At 40.8% G+C, this 15827-nt stretch overlaps 1 protein-coding gene across 1 annotated transcript in view; it reads right to left on the bottom strand.

Moving 5' to 3' along the window:
- ATF6 (activating transcription factor 6) overlaps nt 1–15827 on the bottom strand; it is a 255241-nt gene that overhangs the window by 94448 nt on the left and 144966 nt on the right. The window lies entirely within an intron of this gene.

Genomic DNA, 15827 nt, shown 5'->3' with positions numbered 1-15827 from the left:
CCCCCCCCCCCCCCCCCCGCCACTGCCACCAACAACTCCCAACAGACCTCACCGGAAATGACATGCAGGCGCTCTGCAACCCACGCGGCAGGACCGGAAGCCGCTGGCCACCAGCACTAAGCCACGCCCCCCAGACGACGCCCTCGGCCCCTGCTGTCCCGGCCCTGCAGGGCCGGAGCGTGGAGCTGGAGCATGGGCCACGCAATGGGGGAACCCACTGTGTCCACTTGCTAGAGCCATCCCTCCCCGGCCTCCCTTTCTGGCTAGCAGTACACCTGAACATGAAGGACAACTCCAAATAAACGTGTTAATAAGCAACGTGAAAACATGACGACAACGAGTCCGTTCACTGTACAGGGAAGCTCCATGAGCTCCTCCAGCCCGGATGCAGAACGGACGCTCTGTTCTAATGGCTGTCCAGACGAAGGCTCTCTTCACCTGGGTCCACCCAGGCTTGCTCTGCCCTTACACAATCAGAAGTGGGTCTCTTCACTGCGGTATACATTTTATTCTAGTTAGCGGACTTCGAAGGTCTGCTGTGGCTTACTTCACACACTCTTTAGTTTCAATTATAAATGTTAACCTATGTGACTCTTCTTAAAACTCATTTTTGGTATGATTAGCATGTGAATCAAGGTCACATTTCCTTTTTCCAATATTTGATACCTGTATTGTGATTATGGAGGTTGAACAGTTTTAGGAAATCTACTAAAATAGTAAGGAGTAAAGTGGTATGATGTATTTATTCGCAGATGATGCAGATGGTACACTTGTGTGTATGAATGCAAGTACGTTTATATAAAGAGGATGAAAGGAAATGTTAAAAATGGACAGATCTGCCTTAAAAAGTGTTCAGTATTATTCTTGTGACTTTTCTGTAAATTTGAAATTATTTCAGAATAAAAAATGAAAAGAAAACTACTTTCCCCCTAAATGTGTCTAGAATTATAAAGACAAATTATATAACTTTCTAAAATTTCAAGTTACTTATTTATATTCATTTCCTTCCTTTGAAATATTTTCATTTTTTTCTTTGCAAAACCACACGTATAGTTCATACCTTTGACCTCAATACTAAACTTAAGTTTACTTCAAAAAGATTATCCTGAAGATGCTCCAGTATTGAGACCAGCAGATGGTGTAATGGCTATGTCGCTGGACTACCACGTAGTCAACCACAGTTAGAGTCCCAGACACGATGGTTTAACACTCCAGGCACATGGGCATGTGTGCCCAAGATCCTGAGAGGAGAATGGAGGAGAAGGGACTATGGCGTGGCCATCCCACCCCCCAGGGGGGGGTGATTTCTTGCCTTCTGTCTCTCTGTCTCTCTCTGGTGAGCACATGTACCCTATAGCAAAAATCTCTTTTAAAAAATAAAAAAGATACTCTGGTATAGTTAGGTGAATATGTAACCGTCACCTCAGTTAGACTGTAAACTCCTTCCAGGGGCCAAGTTTTCATTTGTTCTCATGGCATCTGGTACAATGCTGGGCACAGAGCAGGTGCTCAATATGTGTTTGATGAAATGGTCTTGCATTAGTAGGATGTTAGCTAACCATAACTTCCCACGATCTAGAACTAAGAGAAAAGTACCAATAAGACAAACACAGGAAACAGACAGGCAGCGATGCAGCACTGTGCAATGCTGGGCCCACATGGGAAGGTCCCAGATCTGTGTCATGAGCCCTCCCTGTGCTCAACAGTGTGCACATGCTTGTGATCCAGGCTGGATGAGCATGGATCACAATGTGAAGATCCTGTTGGCAGTGCCAGAAGTAATAAACAAAAGAAAGACAAACATGTTATTACTGGTTGGGTGCCCCAGCAAGCCAACTGAGAGTTTCCTTACAGGGAGTTTATTAGGGAATGTTCCTAAGATAAAAACACCCAGGGAAGGGCAGGGACAGCAGAGGGAAAAGCTGGACTTGGATACAATCTCAAGACTGCAGCTGACACCATGGGGAACTGGGGAAGGCCCAGAGTTGCCCTGAATTGGGAAATTCCTGAAGAGGACAGTCTGGTAGCAAGACTTCAGCTGTTGGGAAATAATCCTTTAGTCCTAGAGGGGGATCTGGGAGCACACGGAGCTTTAGCTACAAATGCCATGTTAAGATACCTACACTGCCCTAACACAATAGCAATCTGTGCTCACGGCAACTATGTTCAGCCCCAGCGAGGAATTAGAAATTCAAAGATGGTTTCTGTGTTAGATTGTTTCAAGTCTTTCAGGAGCGCGATGTAGGCTGCATGCCTTGGGGAGTTCTACTGGGAACAAGTGAGGATAGAGGTGTGCAAGTATGTGGCTCTATATGGAGGGGAGTATCAGAGAACTATTGGTAAGTTGAATCTTGGTGTATAAGGAAAGAGGGAGGAAACGAGGCAGAGAGCAGCTCGTGGACCCAGGCCCGTTCGCCATGCTTAAGGAACCTGAATTTAATAAAAATCAACCAAGGAATTGAGGGAAGAAAGATTCACAGATGGATATGAAGGGTAGATTGGGATTTGAAGAGAGAGTGTTGCCATCATCCAAAAGAGAAAATCTGCTTCATTTAAAGTCGTGGCAATGGGGCTGGGGTGAGAAAGCTATCAACAGTAAAATGACACATACTTGGTAGTTTGGATGTAGAGAGATGCAAAGAAAGCAGAATTCAACACTATGTGCCCCACCCCCACCCCAGGGAAAAGGTTTCTATTTCTCTATTTCGATTTACATTAAAGCTCTACTAAGAGGTCAATTAAAATATACATACATTTTTATACACACACATATTTACATTCAAGCTAGAAGAGTTTAAATAGGACTATCAAACAGAAAAGAAAAATCTAATACGTGTGTATGTGTGTAGGAAGAAGAAAATTTGTTTTTTTAATAGTTTATTTTTTTATAAACTACTCGACCACTGTCTATCATTACAGCTTGTAGAGCAGCAGCAGTCAGTGAGACCAGCTGAGGCAGGGGATGGCGCTGGAATGGCCCACTGCCTTCCAAATGCCCAGGTACACCCCAGACCGGCTCCTCCCACTTCCCTTTGCCGCCTTGGAAATCCAGATCTTGAAATACAACCACATTGTCACTGTACCTCAATTTCCTTCATAACTTTGGCTATAAAAGACTACAGTGGGACTATGATGGAAATTCTTTTGATTTAATACATGACTATTTTCTTTAAAAAAAAAAAAAGTGTTACCAGAGGTCATGGGAGAGAAGGAGAGATACAGAAAGAGCGGGAAAGAGGAAACGCCCTCCCCCATGGAGATATTCAAGACACAACCCCTTCTCTTCAATTTCTCCCTCCTGTTAGGATTTTGGGCACACATGCACACCTGCCTGGCACAATTTCAAGCCCCCGGGTTTAGGACTCAAACTACGCAGTCAACCATGTGGGACCTATCTGCCTTAACCCCCATGCCACTAGCTGGCCCTAGTTACTATATTTAAAAAAAAAGAAGCGTTTCCAGTTGCTCTTTTAAAGAAGTGGGGAAGTTTTTTTCTACTTATATTATGATGCTAACAGCCATTTATATTTGGAAATATGTTCTTTAGTTGTCTGATGGCAGAATACAGTTCTTTAGGGCATTCAACTGTTCTCTTTTCTAGTATGATGTAGGAGTTTTATTTATTCCTACATTCTCTTTCCTTGTTACTAGGAATGGTGGTTGACAGGGAAAGAACAGTTTCTAATTTTTCTTCTCCCATAGACCAAAAGCAGTCAGCAGTTGTTTTTAAAAAATTATTTAATACACTTGCATGCTTCAATGTGACCCATGAAATCAATACTGACTGCTAACAGGTGGAGGAATGCCAGGGACAGCTGTGTAGAGCGTGGTCCTGCTCAGGTCAGTTTTTCCTTCTCCCCAGCCAGCAGGACTCATCCACTCGTGGCAAAAACAGACTCCTACTCTTCCTTTATGAATACCTCCAGGTTTAGGGATTGATTATCTTTTATATATCTACCAACTCTGAAACCATGTCTTGTGAAGCAGAGATTCTGAGATCCTATGTGTGAATTCCATTTACAGAACTATTCTAAGCAATTGATGTGTCAACTATTGGACATAAATGTAGCCTTGAGAGGTAGGCTAGGATTTAATGCTTCAAAACTCATTTTTCACCACTGATTTTTCTACCTATAAAAGTGAGGAGAAATATAATTAACAAGACTAAACCTAGATAATCTTAAGACTCTAATGGATAGGGGACCAGCAGGTGGTGTGGTGGTTAAGGAGCTGGACACTCCCACATGACTGACCATGGTTCAAGTCCCGGACTCGGTGGCTTGCTTTCTCACTTTCCCTCTCTCTCTTTTTCTCTGTGTGTCTCTCTCTGGTCAAATTAAAAATAAATGAATGAATAAATAAATTTTTTTTAAAAAGACTTTAATGGATGTTCAAAATCCATATATGTATAAAATTCTTCATCTCCGGGTTCCAATGGATTTTTTTTTTCCTTTAGCCTCTTGCTGTAAGGCATGTGTGCTTGCCAGAGATAAAGTGAGAAGTCATCCCCACAGGCTGTGGCCACACCACAACCCCTTCTCCTCCATTCTCTTCTTGGGATTTTGGGCACACATGTACCCAGGGTGATTTTCAAGCCACCAGTTCCAAGACTCTGTCAGAGTCAGCCAAGTGGTATCAGTGCCCTAACCTCTATACCACCTCTTGGCCCAACAACAGATCTTAATTTGTCCTACCCAAAGTTTCATTTACCATGTATGATTACTCTCTAGTGAGTATCATAAAGTGCCCAGTTCTACAACATAGTTACTAAAATTCCTCCCAGATACCCTCGTGTCATTGTCTCTCCCAGAGTGCTGCAAGTAAGGGTGCAGAAACCAACAGCGTAGGGGTAGTTGCCAATGCCTTGTCTCTGCAACCCAGTCTGCAAATGCAATGTGTGCATGTATGCCTTTCAATGTAGAGGCATGGGGCCAGCAGATGGCAGAATGGTTACATCGCTGGACTCCCATGTAGAAGACCATGGTTCGAGTCCTGAACCCAGTGACTTAAAACTCATGCTGGGTACGTGTGTGCCTGCCCAAGATCCCAAGAGTAGAATAAAGAAGAAGGTACTGCTGCATGGCCATCTGCCCTGGAGGGTGATTTCTCACTTTCTGTCTCTGTCTCTGTCTCTCTGGCGTGCTTGGTAAAAATCACTCTTAAAAACTAAATGTAGAGGCATGGCAAAACAGCACTGTGGTTAAGATCATGAAGTTAGCCTACCATATTCAAATCCTGGCTTTTCTACTTACTAGCTAAGTGACCCTGGCTACACTATTTAACTTCTGCTGCTTCATTCTCCTCATCTATAAAATGAGCATATAAAAATAACTATTTCATAGTAGTTGCTTTAAGGATTAATAGTCAATATATGTAAAAACTTTCACATAGTGAAAGTTTAGTATTGCTCAATAAATGTTGGCTACTATTGGAAGAGGTCTTTGTATCAGCATTCCAAAACCTCTTTTCTCCCTTTGAAATGGACAACTGTGAATTATATACAAACAAACCAATATATGACTTTCTTATCCACTATCTCATTAAATTAACAATAAGAGCTTATTTTACTAGAGTTGAATACAAGTAATTTTTTTTTAATTTTTTTTTGGAGAGATTTTCGCTATAGGGGGCATGCACTTGCCAGACAGACAGAAAGAGACATTAGAGACAGAAAGCGAGAAATCACCCCCTGGGGGGATGGTCACGCCGCAATCCCCTCTCCTCCATTCTCCTCCCGGGATCCTGGGCACACACGCACATGCGCCCGGCGTGAGTTTTAAGCCACTGGGTCCAGGACGCAAACCACGGTCGACCACGTGGGAGTCCAGCGACATAGCCATTACACCAACTGCTGGTTCCCTTGAATACAAGTAATTTTTTTAAAGCTGTCTTTAATTTCTAAAACAATCAGTACTCAGAGGCCATGTCATGGAGGCCATAGGTGAAGCGAAAACTGCTTCTCAACCTATTCTTCCCAAGGTAGTCTTGTGCACAGAATTAGCAGCACTGACTATGAGCTTTGTAGATGGACTTGAGAAGAAAGATAAAGGTATAAAATAAAGTTATGCGACCATACCTGGCAAGTAGGACCTTGAGAAAGAAATGAGGCTTTGAATCATGAGGTTTCCTACCCACATTGGCTGAAAAGTGCACTTCTGAGAAGAACTCCTTCAGACAGCAACCATGTACTCATCAGGTTCACATTGCTTTAGCGTGCTCATTACATACATGGTCAAGGGTCCTTGAGATCACTGACTTTAACAAAAACCTGCTAATTCTGCCAACCCTTGGGTCCCCGATACTTGACCTCTTAAGATGCTTTGGCCAATGACTACACACGCGATAATGCTTCCTGTTTACATAAGTCCTTGCACTGACTGAACATGACTCCTCCCTCTCATTCTGCACTTCTCAAATCGGAGTCTGCCAGTCCCCTATTTCTGTGTGTATGCAAGACAATTTCAGGGCCAGTAGATATATTTATTATGATTATAGTGACACCAAATATCACTTCCTTACTGGATCAGTGAGAAAGGAGCTCACTAGATAGGTTCTCATTTTCCCCTTCCACCAACCAACTGTTAATCAGACAGAAGTTTTTTAGAGATTCAAACAGATAAAACTGGAAGGAAAATTAAGTTATCACAGAGGATTGGATAATACAGAAATGCTTCATTAAAAATACCAGGGCTCGCGCTCGCTCTCGCTCTCTCTCTCTGGTGAGCACACCTGCCCTGTAGCAATATTTTTAAATAACAATAATAAATAAAATTAAATAAATAATTCTAAAAATAAAGAAAAATAGAAAATACCCAAACCATGGCATGAAATAACTCCCTTCACTTGCAAGTAATGGCTATTTCCCCAAAACACAGTCTATTCCAATAAATTAATCTTGAATTTTACTATTCTTGTAATATTATATTTAACTTTTACAGTTATTTTGGTCCTGGCATTCTAAAACTAGAAGTATACAATGTTTCTAAAATTTACCTATTTATATGTATTTAATAAACATAAGTCAATGTCAGAGGATAATTACTTTTTTTTTTTTTTTGAGAGGTTTTGCTATAGGGTGCATGCACTCGCCAGACAGACAGAGACAGACAGAGAGATAGAAAGCGAGAAATTACCCCCACCCCAGTGGGGATGGCCACGCTACAATCCCTTCTCCTCCATTCTCCTCTCGGGATCTTGGGCACACACGCACACACACCTGGTGAGTTTAAGCCACCGGGTCCAGGACTCAAATCGTGGTCTACTACATGGGAGTCCAGAGACATAGCCATTATGCTAACTGCTGGTTCCATTATTTAAAAAAAAATAAATAAAAACCAGGACTGGATGATGGCACAGCAGTAAAATGCAATGCTCTGTGAGGCTGACCCACATGGGAAGGTTCCATGTTCATGTCTGGAGACCTCCCTGAGTACCAGGGCTGGCTGAGGCTGGGAGTAGACTGGAAGTGCAATCACAATGTCAAGACCCTGTAAAGGGAACTGTCTCTCTCTCTTTCTCTCTCATTCATGGAAAAAAGAAAAAAAAATTAAAATTAAAAAATAGATAAATTCTTTTAGAATTATTTTATTTAACTTTATTTGTTATAATACGTATAACAAATACCTCTCTCTCTCTCTCTCTCTCTCTCTCTCTCTCTCTCTCTGTCTCTCTCTCAGAGAGAGAGATAAAGTGGGAAAGCAAGCCACCAGGTCTGGGATTTGAACAGCGGTTAGCCATGTAGGAGTCCAGCACCCCAGCATCCTCAGCCACCATGCCACTTGCTGGCCCCTAAATAAATAAAATTTTAAAAGTAAAAACCTACTTCTAGATGCCTTGTGCAAACGATTAGAGTTTCGTTCCTGAAATGCGAGTCTGATCATATTTCTGGCCTCTACAGGGTAAGAACCAAACCCCTTAAGCACAGGCCACAAGTTCCTTCCTGATCCGGACCTGCCATCTTTTATTCCCCAGCACCTACTCGACCGTGCAGCCCCAGAGCTCTCACCCATCCTGGGTGTTTACATACCCGCTTACTCAGCCCCTGTGTAAAAACAGCACACAGCCCCATCTTCCTCCCACTCTTGACCCTACTCTTCCTTCTATAACCAACTCAAAATTATTTTTTGAAAAACCTTCACTGAACCAACTCAAGAATTGTTTTTTGAATCATCGTCACTGATACCTTCTTCTTCCTCAATGAATTCAGCGCTCCTGGCATAAGTTAAGTGGAGTTACAATATCTACCTTCATAAAGCAATGAAAGGATTAAATGACATCACTTACATAAAACAGGTAAGAAAATGAATGCTTCATAAACAGCAGTCATTTTATTTGTGATCTCAGAATTTTCTATATCTCTTTTATAAAGCACTATAGTTGTGCAGGGGGGAGCAGCTTCAAGAAGTTAAAAAAAATTACTATTACAAAAAAAAAAAACTATGCATGGATTTAAATTAGTTAAATTAATTTTTGCACCAAAATGAACTCATTCTTTGATTCCATGTCTCTACCAACTTTTTCTGAAAGTTTATTTATTCCAAGAGCAAGATATAGACAGAGAAAGGGAGAGAGAAAGAGAGAGAACAAGAGAGAGAGGACTCCGAACAGAGTTTTGACATTGCAGTCCACCCCTAACCCCAGACCAGGGGCACGTGTGCATTGGGGGAGTGCAGGAAGGTCTCCAGATGTGAACCTGCCAACAGAACACTGCCACTGTGCCATTGTCCAGCCCTCATTTTCCCACAAACTTGTTGAAGTCTGCTTTTAATTTTGGGTTTACAAGTCACTTGTTCCAATTATAATACATTCCTTGACAACAAGGACTTTGCCTTATTTGTTTTTATATATTCTATGGTAGCACAGTACCGGGTAACTGTATGTGTTCAATAAACTTCTACTGAATGAGTAAAATAAATGAAATCAAACGCATACAATTTTAATCAGATAGAACCTGACTACCAGAAGTGACACTTCCAAGCAACTCATCTTTTATCTTCCTTTTGTGGAGGAATTTCTGAATTATGTGACATCATGTAAAAATCCATTTTGAAGATCTAACAGCTGTCATCTGGGCTCTTTAGAACTTTAGACAAGAAAGGCAAGAACTATATTTCTTTTTTCTCCCACCTGCACACAGAGGTTCACATTCTGCTTTTGACTCTGATAATGTGCCACATTCTACTAGTTACAATATTCCTTAGTTCTAAAAAATTGCCCTCAGTTAAATGCCTGGAGGTCATCTGTAGACCAGCAGTTAGCACTACTACGAGTCTGTGCACAACAACCTTCTGGGGAGTACGGGTGAGGCCCCCACACAGGAGAAGGGGGATGCGGGCTCTGACTCAGTCCCCTACTGTTGACTTACAGCTTCGTATTGGTATGGGACTTGTTTTATTTGGCAAAAATACAAGACTTCAACTGACTGAGAGAGGAAGGGGTAAGAAAATGCCTAAGCGTGTAACTTCTAGAGCTGAATAATAACCTGTAACTCAGTGCTGTGTCCACAGGCTCCCCCGGGCTGGTGCAAGCTGACACCACCCCAGAATTACAAATTTCATGAGCTGTAGACTTTATTACCAAAAGTAAACCAGTGGTTAACCAAAGATTTTATTCCTTTTGTAAAACGTAAGTTCACTAGTTGGAGCAAGATTTTTAGAATAGTGTACAAAGTATTTATAGCGAGTCCCTAATTTCTTTTCAAAAAATTTTCACCAGCAACAAAAATACTCAAAAGCAAATTATAAAGGACAAGTGCAAGAATGGAGATGCTTCTTCCCCCCACCAAAAGAAAAAACATTTTTTTTTCTCATTGTTCATTTAAAATGACTCTGTCTCCTTATTCTGATTTTCCTTCTCCATGCTTTTTGGAAATGGATTTTTGTTTGTTTATGTTTTTGTTTTTGCCACAGGGTGCATGTGCTCACTGAAGAGAGACAGTGAGAGGGAAAGTGAGAAATCACCCCCAGGAGGAATGGCCACACTGCAATCCCTTCTCTTCCATTCTCTTCCTGAGATTTTGGGCACACACATACCTGCCGTGATTTGCAAGCTGCCAGGACCAGGATTCAAACTGCGGTCAGTCACGTTGGGGCTCTAGTGCCTTAACCACCATGCTACCTACTGGCCCCAGAAGTGGATATTCTATCACCTATTTATTTGTATGTTTGTTTAGTGCCTGTTCTAGAACATGAGCTCCACAAGAGCAAAGCATTGCTTGTTTTGTTCATTGAGAACAACCAGGAACATGTTACTCAATAAATATCTTATAGGGTGAACGATAGTAAAACTGATTAAATCTCTTGTTTAAATAATACTTCTTTGAGGATAGCTGTAGTTGGAAGAGCTTTTTTAAAAATATATAAAAGGCAATTATGCAAATAGTCGCAACCTAGTATCAATAAAGTTTTTGGATAATAAAATCAATTCATAAAAAGTTTGAAGAAAGAAACCGTTTATGCTTTGAAGATATCTCACATTTATTTTTCTCTTAAAAAGCAATAAAAAAGGCATGACTGGTTTAAAAAAAATTTAGGGTTTTGGTATTTATCACTGTCATTCACCTTCTTAAAATAGAAGTGTTTGTCACCAGGCGCATGTGCATGCATGCCCTGAGAGGAGAATGGAGGAGAGGGGATTGCAGCATGGTCATCCCCCTGGGGGGTGATTTCTCGCTTTCTGTCTCTGGAGAGCGCACACGCCCTATAGCAAAAACCTCGCCCCCCCCCCAAAAAAAAGAAAAAGCCAGAGGTGTTTGTTTCAAAATGAAATTAAGATTCACATTTTGACAGATGGAAAATATGCCTTACGAATATATATGTGTATGTGTGTGCATTTTATATATATATATTATTTGTTTGTTTGTTTATATGTAAGTAGTTTTAATTTGACCTGATAAAAACAGGAAGAAAGATAGGAAAAGTGAGAAAGCAAGCCACCAGGGCTGGGACTCAAACAATGCTCTGTCATATGGGAGTTCAGCACCTTAACCACCGTGCCACCTGCTGGTTTCCCTAATTTTATATTTTAAAATCAGGTCAACTGCACAAAGCTATGATTAAAAAAATTTAGTCTGGACTCTTTGGGTTCTAATAACTATAAGGTGACACCTCATTCTGTCTAATCTAGACTGAATACAAAATGGGTAAAAGAATGCTGGAAGGGTAATTGCTTCCAAATAACTGGAAATCATATGAGGGGGTTTGCAAAAAGGTCATGGAAAATATGTATTACGGAAAAGCTATGAATGGATTTCAAAATTCTTTGCACCAAAATAAACTCACTTCTAGTTTTCTACAAATCTTTGGAAGTCCCCTCATATAAGTACAGAAATTCAACTGCCTATTTCTTTCTGTATAATAGGTTATATATACTTACATATTTTAGTTAATAATAAGCAAGACAGGACTGGCCCTAAAGCCATGGGGTTAAGGGAGCCAGATCCCACACTCCCAACTGCGGGTCAAATCCCAGCCCTGGTGGCTTGAAACACATGCCAAGCATATACGCCCAAAATTCCAACAAAAAGAAGAAATGTAGGAGAAGGGATTATGACATGGCCACAACCTATGACGGGGTGTTTTCTCTCCCTCTGTCTCTCTCTGGTGAGCACACATGTCCTCTGGCAATGAAATAAATAAATAATAAGCAAGATAAACTTTATAACTAAAGGGCTGACCCAAAAGCCTTAGACCTAAGTGAAATCACATCATCAGAATAGATGAACTATTTTATAATCTGAATTCAAATGATCTTATCATTATTTTTTTATCTTAAAAGAATATGGACTTTTGAATAAAAATATCAGGTAACAGGCTTCATCTGAAAATAAGAATCACAACCTTGTGCACTTATATACATTAACAATTATTAAACATACACTGACATAATTTTTAAACTGTATTTGATTATGTGTGTATGTCTAAAAACAACAAAGACTGGGTTTATTGATGAAAATAGTGTTCATGACATCTTCTGGATGAATGTATCAGTCACATGGGCCCCACCTAACATCAAAATGAAAAGGTCAGATTAAAGACCAGATAGCTTCTTTCCAATAACCATCCAAATAAATGTGCTATAGTCAATTCAAATAAACTCTAAAAACAGCTGAAAACTTGATGTTTGCTGTTACTCGGTTTCCTGTATATAGCGGAGTGTCTAGTTTCTGTAGACATTGTACGAAATGAAAATTGAATCAGAATCAGCATAAGATTTTTCTAAATTTTAAAATCACTTTTCCATCAGGAACCAGCAGTTAGTGTAATAGCTATGTCGCTGGACTCCCACGTAGTCGACTACGGTTCGCGTCCCGGACCGGGTGGCTTAAAATTCACGCCAGGCAAGTGTGCGTGCGTGCCCAAGATCCCGAGAGGAGAATGGAGGAGAAGGGATTGCAGCGTGGCCATCCCCCCTGGGGGGTGATTTCTTGCTTTCTGTCTCTATGTCTGTCTCTGTCTGTCTGGCGAGCGCACGCGCCCGATAGTGAAAACCACTCTAAAAAAAAAAAAAAAAGAAAAGAAAATCACTTTTCCAAATGACTATTAGAAGAGGTTACTGACTACTGAGGGATATTCTAGCTATCTTTCTGCTTGAAAGTGCTCTTCCTTTGAAATTTCTGATTCTTTTTCCTTCCAAAACAGAAAGAGGGTAGGTCCACCTGGCATAAACCAAGCCCTTACAAACCCAGTTAGAGAATGGACAGTAACGTAATGTCGTTGTTGTAAAATCTTGCTGTTTTAATCATCACGCTTTCCAAATGGGCTGTCTGCTGGTGGATGATAATGAAAACGGTAACATTAAAATGAATCTTTCTGGGGGTGTCGGGTGCTGGGAAGGGATCCCAGCTGACTGTGCTAAATCTAACAAAAACAAACTCACCCTCTCCATCCCCTCCCCATTTATGGATTCTTCACACTGTAACCATATGCTTCAAAGGTCAATCTTCTGATGACAGGCCACCCTTCACTGAACACCTACTGCATGTGAAATACTGTGCTGTGCTTCGTGTATCATTTCCTTTCGACATCTCCTCCTTTAGAAAAAGAAGGTGTAGCTATTAACGCTACCACATTACAGATCAGGACTCTGAGGCCCTGGAAAGGATTTCCCTAAAGTCTTTAAGTTTGTAAGCAGTAGAACAATGCTGATTAAAATTCCGATTTATCTTAGGCTGAAGTCCATGCTACATAACTGCCTACCACAAAAAGGCTGCATCAGCCCCCAAAAAGCTATTTTCTCCACTCACTAAAAAGTAATGACTTACAGCTGAGTTGAAAAACATTTTTTCTCATTTTTGGGTAAGACCGCACAATGCTATAGGATAAAACACATCCTGTGCTATTTTCTACTCTTTAAGACAATAAATAGGAACTAGAAGGTGGTATAATGGTTAAGGTGCTGGACTCTCGCATGGCCAATCATGGTTCAAGTCCCAGACACCGGAGGCATATGCATGCATACTCAAAATCCCAGGAGGAAAATGGAGAAGGGATTGCAGCATGGCCATCCCCTCTAAAGGGTGATTTCTCACTTTCCCTCTCACTGTCTGTTTCTCTCTAGTGAGCACACGTGCCCTATGGTAAAACCCTTTGATAAAAAAGGTGACACACACAGAATATATGTATGTGCATGTATATACTTTCAAATATACAATATGAATATTTTTAAGACTCATTCTAAAAATGAATGACACTCTGCTTTTACCAAATTAAGGAAAACACTGGCAGATTCGACAGGAAGCAGTAGCCAGTTCCTGTGAGAAGCTTATTTTTAGTCCCTCTCTCACTTACTTTTCTGTATGTTTCTTAGCACTGCAATCTATACAGGCACATATTATGTGTTTGTCTCGTCTGGTGTCCAGAATTTTGGTTTGGCAATATCTTCTGCTACCCATTACACTATTGCTATAATTATCTACAGTATATGTTATGTTTCCAAAGAGTACGTAAATACCATTTCATGGGTTAAGTAGAAAGACTGGAAATTTGAGGTTGAAGAAGTTCAATCACGGGATATTGTTTTAAGACGTTCCAGCAATATGGGTAACCTAATGAAGTCAAGGACAGCAGAGAAACAGAGAGCTTGTTATGGTCTGTTTAGCTTGGTTAGGTCCTGGCTCCTTCCAGTCTTCCAAACCTCATTTTCGTTACTCACCCCAATCCCATTCACTGGTCTCCTGCCACACTGGTTTTCTTTCAGTATTTCAAATAAAGCTCTTTGCCGCCTTATTGCCTTAGTCCGTGTTCTCTTCTTCACCCAAGAGCCTCAGGGCCCCTCCATGTTTGAGACGTCAGTTAAAAGTCACCTCTCAGGGAGGACGAACTGGAGATGGTCCTATCTGAAGCAGGCCTTCTTATTCTCTGGGCCCGTTACTCGCTTTCATCATAATACTTAATACTTCAGGCAATTATGTTACACATTTATCTGATTTTTTCCTCTGGTCAGCACGATCCACTAACTACGCGTCACCGGCATAGAGGCTGTGTCTGTCTGTATCACAGGAGCCCCTGCTCTTTACGTACCTCGGAATGCCCATTAAACCGTCCCTGGGAAAAGTGCTTGCTCAGGACATGAAAAATTAAATCTTTTTTTTTTTTTTTGAGAGCTTTTCGCTATGAAAGACAGAAAGACAGAAAGCGAAAAATCACCCCCCCAGTGGGGATGGCCACATCGCAATCCCTTCTCCTCTATTCTCCTCTCAAGATCTTGGGCACACACGTACACACACCCAGCTTGAGCTTAAGCCAAAGGGTCCAGGACTTGAACCGCAGTTGACTACATGGGAGTCCAGCAACACAGCCATTGTGCCAACTGTTGGTCCTGAAAAATTAAATCTTAAGATAAGCACAACTTCCATGATCTAGTAGCAGAATAATGGAGAAAGCTGCAAAAACACATTACTATGGGGCCAGCAGGTGCAGCGGTTAGGGGTGCTGGACTCCCACATGGCCAACTGCGGTTTGATTCCCGGACCTGATGGCTTGCTTTCTTGCTTTCCCTTTCACTCTCCTTGTTCAAATTAAAAAATAACAATAACAAATGGAGTTAATGAATGATTCTGAAGAAAAAAAAACAAAAATTACTATGGAGTATAGTTATATGAATGCCATTCTTAAATTTTTACCTAAATGCCATGAAAAAAAGTATTGCTGTATTGTTTTATGATAATATTTTGTAAACTTTAAAAATCTGAAAAAAAAAGACTTAGTTGCAAATATGAAATCTGAACTCATAACTCAATTATGGTATTGTGCTTTTGTTTTACAAACAGAAGAGTCTACAGACCTGACGTTTCGCTTAAATGTATTCAATAGGAGCTCCAAATAATCAGCAACAACAATCTTTCCTGGGAGTGCTTGGCAACAAACCCAAGTACATTCAGTGGGATATTCAAAGCTGAAGAACTTTTCTGAATCTCATCATGTCCTAGAACAAACATGAATCAAGACAGCGGTACTAAATTGTTAAAAGTTCATCTTACTGTTACTGCCCCACCTTCGTAGACATGTATGCACACACCACACACAGTTTAAGGATGTCCTTATTGAAGCAATAAAAACTAATAATTCTATTAAATATTTGCCCTGTGTAGAGGTCTTTTTAATATTCTATGTAAAAAATGACATATGTACATAAGGCATTTCTGCAGCACACCAACATACAATGGTTGCCTGGCGGTAAATCACTTGTGTAATTGTTTGAGGTATGGGCTGCACTCGCTACTTTTTCATGGAACACCATTTTTACTTGAAAGAATGACTAGTAGATACACTACAGTTATTTAGATTTAGGTCTCTGACAGATATTGTCTGGAAAACTTCCAGTCCCAG

The sequence above is a fragment of the Tupaia chinensis genome, unplaced genomic scaffold, assembly GCF_000334495.1.
Source record: "Tupaia chinensis unplaced genomic scaffold, TupChi_1.0 Scaffold000070_1, whole genome shotgun sequence".
Taxonomy (NCBI): Eukaryota; Metazoa; Chordata; class Mammalia; order Scandentia; family Tupaiidae; genus Tupaia; species Tupaia belangeri.
Note: the sequence above shows the minus strand (reverse complement) of the source record. Positions and strands in the feature narration are given on the sequence as shown.